The 6429-nt window shown below is 38.1% G+C and overlaps 1 long non-coding RNA gene across 2 annotated transcripts; it reads right to left on the bottom strand.

Moving 5' to 3' along the window:
* Positions 1 to 1019: 1019 nt before the first annotated feature.
* Positions 1020 to 3654, bottom strand: LOC130911348 (uncharacterized). 2 transcript variants are annotated; one of them, XR_009062025.1, is made up of 3 exons: positions 3400 to 3654; positions 2014 to 2495; positions 1020 to 1687 (listed from the first exon to the last, which is right to left on the bottom strand). It is a non-coding gene; the product is annotated as an uncharacterized LOC130911348 (long non-coding RNA). The 2 variants fall into 2 exon arrangements; XR_009062026.1 differs by having other exon boundaries at positions 1023 to 1687; positions 2014 to 2201; positions 2842 to 3654.
* Between the last annotated feature and the right edge of the window lie 2775 nt (positions 3655 to 6429).

Here is a 6429-nt window from a genome sequence, read left to right as displayed (position 1 = left end):
ATCCTTTTTGTTTTTGAGCCATATTATGGGTAGGACATTTGTGTCCAAATTATTCAATCCCAATAAAAGTTGCTTCAATCAAAAAACTGTTTTTAATCAAAGAAAAAAAAAACTTTTGCAAAAATATTTTTTTGAAAAAAATTTTTTTTTTTAATTTTTATTTTTTAATTGACGTGTCACTTTTTTTTGAAAAGCAAAAAGTTTTAAACTTTTTTTTTTTTTTTTTTTTTAGGTGGAAAAAGTTTTGAAGGCACTTTTTTTTTTTGAAGTGGAAAAAGTTTTGAAGGCACTTTTTTTCGGTTGAATCATTTAGACACGAAGATCCAACTTCAACGCTACTTCTGACATGTTTGAGTGGCAGGTGATTACGCCAATGGCATAAAAGCAGGAAGCAAAAATAATGGCCACCAGGGCTCCATCCAGCCATCGGACTCTGCTCGAGTCCAAGCCGAAAATAGGGCACCGGTACGGGGGTGTGACATCGGCATCTCACCGGTGTGCCGGCGATGGTACGGTGCCCTGTTGCGGCACACTGGCGGACCCTGATATCACTACCCCGGCGCGGAGGCCGGCTGTTGAGTAGACGGCCCGCGACTGACACGACACTCATTCAAAGCTGAAGCGACGGGGCTCCCGGCGCGGGCTACTGGGCAGGCTAGTGTCGGGCCACTCCCATACCGGCGCGTCGCGACACTGCGGTTGGACCCCGATTGCCAACCGTCACGTCAGGGCAGTGGGTGAAGTTCCCCTCTTGAATCACATTAAGCAGCAGCGCACCATACCAGCGCGGGCACTCCGGTCAGATGCCGATGTCACCCCCCCGTACCAGTGCCCTATTTTCGGCTTGGACTCGAGCAGAGTCCGATGGCTCGATGGAGCCCTGGTGGCCATTAGTCATTCTTTTATGCCATTGGTGTAGTCACCTGCCACTCAAACATGTCGGAAGTAGCGTTGAAGTCGTATCTTTGTGTCAAAATGATTCAATCAAAAAAAAAAGTGCCTTTAAAACCTTTTCCACTTCAAAAAGAAAAAAAGAAATGCGTTCAAAACTTTTTCCACTTTAAAAAAAAAGTTTTAAACTTTTTCCTTTAAAAAAAAAGTGACACGTCAATAAAAAAAATATATATTTAAAAATATATATATTTTCAAAAAAATATATTTTTGCAAAAGGTTCTTTTTCTTTGATTAAAAATAAGTTTTTTTTTTTTATTAAAGCAACTTTTATTGGGATTGAATGATTTAGACACAAATGTCCTACCCACACTATGGCTCAAACACATTTCACATTTCTTTGCTTTTGTGTGCAGTGAAGGTCGAATAAATACTGCTCTGAAAGTTAGTCTTGATATGGGCAAGTAACCATTTGCCTCAGCTTAAGATGTCCTCGCAAATGGGTAAAGAAGTCTGCTTCTGAGCAGGGCTCCACAAAGTTGCACAACTGACGGTCAAATGCAGTTTCTCCACTTTTGCCTGCATCTTTTTGAGAGTGCCATGTCGATAGGTGTACTTTGAGTGCATTAAAAGATTTAAATGTGCAGAGGCAGTCCTTATGAAGACATGGGAGTAGGGATGTCCGAGTGTGGTATCCATGTTTTAAGCGGTAATGCTTAAGCAAGTAGGCTCTTTTCAGCAGAAAATGTGCAGTACTTGCAAGTCCACTGCATTAGAGAATACTGCTTTGGTTGACCTGAAAAGACATGATAATTTCAGCATTGAGAACTTGTTAGAAAAAAAAAAAGTTACATTTTTTCTTAACAGTCACAAATTAAAATGTCCAATTATTTTTAATCACAAATTAAAATCTGCAATAAATTATTTTAATATTCACAAACTAAAATGTTTAACAATGAGTTATTTTTAAATTAACGTAATTGATTATTTTTGAACATTCAAATTGAGATGTACAATTAATTTCTTAATCCATCTGTAAAAACATTAATGCATGTTTGTTATCCCAACCCATGAAACAAATACAAATATTAAATGATTCATTGATCAGTGTATGAAACATACCTGTAATTGCTGAGACTGAGGTATGTGTGGACTTTTGACCATTTGCTTCAGCCTGATTGGGGGATGGTGAAAAAGAACACAAAATTAAGGCAACAATTTCAAAATATAGGCACATAAATGACCAACCTTAAACACACCAGGTTGTTATGGCGTCGAGTGTGATCTCTGCACTCTTTCTATCTGTATTCCTATATTAGGTTAGACCAAAGTTAAAGTGGTGAAATAACAGGGGGAAATGTGATCTAGTCCTCTGATTTTTGCGATTAATGCATTTTAAAACAATTTCAAATTATCAGTGCAGTTTGATCAAACATGGAGGGGGAGCACTGCACATGAAGAAAAGCAAATGGAAGGGCAGATGACAAACACTCTAAAGCAGGGGTCCCCAAACCTTTTCCTGTGAAGGCCACATGACTTTTCCCTTCTCTGATGAGGGGCCGGGTCAGTTTGTAACAGAAAAAGTGTGACGATTGCAGCAGTGCCTAAATGTGTTTTCAGAAAGCCATAATTAAATAACCCTTTCTGAATTCTTCTTGGAACAAAATAAAATAAAAATAATTATAACATAATATAATATCATATAATAATGAATAATAATAACACAATTAATTAAATAGATAATAACCAAATAACCCTGTCTGGGTTCTTCACAGAAAAAAGCCAGGAAATAATAACACTATGGGGGGGGGGGGGTTCAGGGGGCCGGACCAATTGTGGAGGCGGGCCGTATCCGGCCGGCCCGCGGGCCGTAGTTTGGGGACCCCTGCTCCAACGCAAGAACCGATTACGTTGGCGCACATAAGGTCTGACTGTGCATTTAGCTCTTACCTGAGCCGAAATAGACAGGCTGAAGCTGACTTAATTCTAGCACTAACTCTGTAAATAAATCACTTTATCGACATTTCTAACATTTTTACGTGAGAAAGTAGCCGTTTAGATCCACAACGTGCAAATTCGGCGCTACTCAAGCTAGCCGTAGTGATTAAGGCACTTCCTGTTAGTTTCACAAAATAAAACACCCGCTAACGATAGAATTAGTGTTTTTATTTTTAAAACAGGAAGCGAACCTCCCCTCGGTCTACCTAACTTAAAACCGCTCGGTAACTGTTTTAAATCGGTTTTAAAAACCTCTCCCATCGCCTAAAAACGTTACGAGCCCCGTCTGTCAAGAATTCAAAACGCCGGCCGGCATAAAATGGGAGTCTACCATAAACTGTAGTCTACATTTGTTTCTGAAAATGATGAGGTTCCTGTCACGGTCATATAGCATGCTTGCTAGCGGTGATATTTGATGTAATTGACACTTCTCCTCCCTGGCAGCACACAGGCTACTACACTACAACAAGACAAATCGACGGTTTACAAAAGAGTAAAATATGTACTTACCAAATCAGTGTGCTGAGGACAAGTAAACCCACAATGGCGAAAATAACTGAGAAAGGTGTTGGAAAGAGCGCGAAAGTGGGCAGGGCAGATCTGCGCATGTCTGATAGAACGCCCAAAGGACACTGGGTACAAGAAATTATTTTTTCTAATTTGACTTAACTGGGATATATCAAGTTAAGCAAGTTCTCCAACCCCAAATTACTACTTACTTATTTAAAAGTAGTGTTCACAACAGGTTGATGAAAATTGAGTTTAGTTCACTTATCACGTTTAATTAATTTGAATGTTAGCATTTACAGTGTAGATCTCACTGTGAAAAGGCTTAAATGACTTTTTTAATTAAGTTTAATGATTGCGCTCAAACCAAATGTCCTAGAACGAAATTTTCAAATGTAACTACTAGAATGTGATACAATACACTATTGGGTGAAGTTTAGTTGACTTCTGCGCAGCGGTTTGGGAGTTAACATCAAAATTACATTTCTCGGCTATATCGCATAGATCTCACTGTGAAAAGGCTTAAATGGCTTTTTTGACCTAAGTTTAATGATTGCGCTCAAACCAAATGTCCTAGAACGAAATTTTCAAATGTAACTACTAGAATGTGATACAATACACTATTGGGTGAAGTTTGGTTGACTTCTGCGCAGCGGTTTGGGAGTTAACATCAAAATTACATTTCTCGGCCATATCGCATAGATCTCACTGTGAAAAGGCTTAAATGGCTTTTTTGACCTAAGTTTGAGGATTGCGCTCAAACAAAATGTCCTAGAACAAAATTTTCAAATGTAACTACTAGATTGTGATACAATACACTATTGGGTGAAGTTTGGTTGACTTCTGCCCAGCGGTTTGGGAGTTAACATCAAAATTACATTTTCGGCCATATCGCATAGATCTCACTGTGAAAAGGCTTAAATGGCTTTTTTGACCTAAGTTTGAGGATTGCGCTCAAATCAAATGTCCTAGAACCAAATTTCCACATGTAACTACTAGATTGTGATACAATACACTAATGGTTGAAGTTTGGTTGACTTCTGCGCAGCGGTTTGGGAGTGAACATCAAAATTACATTTCTCGGCCATATCGCATAGATCTCACTGTGAAAAGGCTTAAATGACTTTTTTTAATTAAGTTTGAAGATTGCGCTCAAATCAAATGTCCTAGAACTAAATTTCCAAATGTAACTACTAGATTGTGATAAAATACACTATTGGGTGAAGTTTGGTTGACTTCTGCGCAGCGGTTTGGGAGTTAACATCAAAATTACATTTCTCGGCCATATCGCATAGATCTCACTGTGAAAAGGCTTAAATGGCTTTTTTGACCTAAGTTTGAGGATTGCGCTCAAATCAAATGTCCTATAACCAAATTTCCACATGTAACTACTAGATTGTGATACAATACACTAATGGGTGAAGTTTGGTTGACTTCTGCGCAGCGGTTTGGGAGTTAACATCAAAATTACATTTCTCGGCCATATCGCATAGATCTCACTGTGAAAAGGCTTAAATGACTTTTTTAATTAAGTTTGATGATTGCGTTCAAACAAAATGTCCTAGAACAAAATTTTCAAATGTAACTACTAGATTGTGATACAATACACTATTGGGTGAAGTTTGGTTGACTTCTGCGCAGCGGTTTGGGAGTTAACATCAAAATTACATTTCTCGGCCATATCGCATAGATCTCACTGTGAAAAGGCTTAAATGACTTTTTTAATTAAGTTTGATGATTGCGCTCAAACAAAATGTCCTAGAACAAAATTTTCAAATGTAACTACTAGATTGTGATACAATACACTATTGGGTGAAGTTTGGTTGACTTCTGCGCAGCGGTTTGGGAGTTAACATCAAAATTACATTTCTCGGCCATATCGCATAGATCTCACTGTGAAAAGGCTTAAATGGCTTTTTTGACCTAAGTTTGAGGATTGCACTCAAATCAAATGTCCTAGAACCAAATTTCCACATGTAACTACTAGATTGTGATACAATACACTAATGGGTGAAGTTTGGTTGACTTCTGCGCAGCGGTTTGGGAGTTAACATCAAAATTACATTTCTCGGCCATATCGCATAGATCTCACTGTGAAAAGGCTTAAATGACTTTTTTAATTAAGTTTGATGATTGCACTCAAACAAAATTTCCTAGAACAAAATTTTCAAATGTAACTACTAGATTGTGATACAATACTCTATTGGGTGAAGTTTGGTTGACTTCTGCGCAGCGGTTTGGGAGTTAACATCAAAATTACATTTCTCGGCCATATCGCATAGATCTCACTGTGAAAAGGCTTAAATGACTTTTTTAATTAAGTTTGATGATTGCGTTCAAAAAAAATGTCCTAGAACAAAATTTTCAAATGTAACTACTAGATTGTGATACAATACACTATTGGGTGAAGTTTGGTTGACTTCTGCGCAGCGGTTTGGGAGTTAAAATCAAAATTACATTTCTTGGCCATATCGCATAGATCTCACTGTGAAAAGGCTTAAATGGCTTTTTTGACCTAAGTTTAATAATTGCGCTCAAACCAAATGTCCTAGAACGAAATTTTCAAATGTAACTACTAGAATGTGATACAATACACTATTGGGTGAAGTTTGGTTGACTTCTGCGCAGCGGTTTGGGAGTTAACATCAAAATTACATTTCTCGGCCATATCGCATAGATCTCACTGTGAAAAGGCTTAAATGGCTTTTTTGACCTAAGTTTGAGGATTGCGCTCAAATCAAATGTCCTAGAACCAAATTTCCACATGTAACTACTAGATTGTGATACAATACACTAATAGGTGAAGTTTGGTTGACTTCTGCGCAGCGGTTTGGGAGTTAACATCAAAATTACATTTCTCGGCCATATCGCATAGATCTCACTGTGAAAAGGCTTAAATGGCTTTTTTGACCTAAGTTTGAGGATTGCGCTCAAATCAAATGTCCAATAACCAAATTTCCACATGTAACTACTAGATTGTGATACCATACACTAATGGGTGAAGTTTGGTTGACTTCTGCGCAGCGGTTTGGG

Source organism: Corythoichthys intestinalis, unplaced genomic scaffold (genome assembly GCF_030265065.1).
Source record: "Corythoichthys intestinalis isolate RoL2023-P3 unplaced genomic scaffold, ASM3026506v1 HiC_scaffold_33, whole genome shotgun sequence".
Classification (NCBI taxonomy): Eukaryota; Metazoa; Chordata; class Actinopteri; order Syngnathiformes; family Syngnathidae; genus Corythoichthys; species Corythoichthys intestinalis.
The sequence above is the reverse complement of the archived record's forward strand: the minus strand, read 5'-3'. Positions and strand labels throughout refer to the sequence as shown.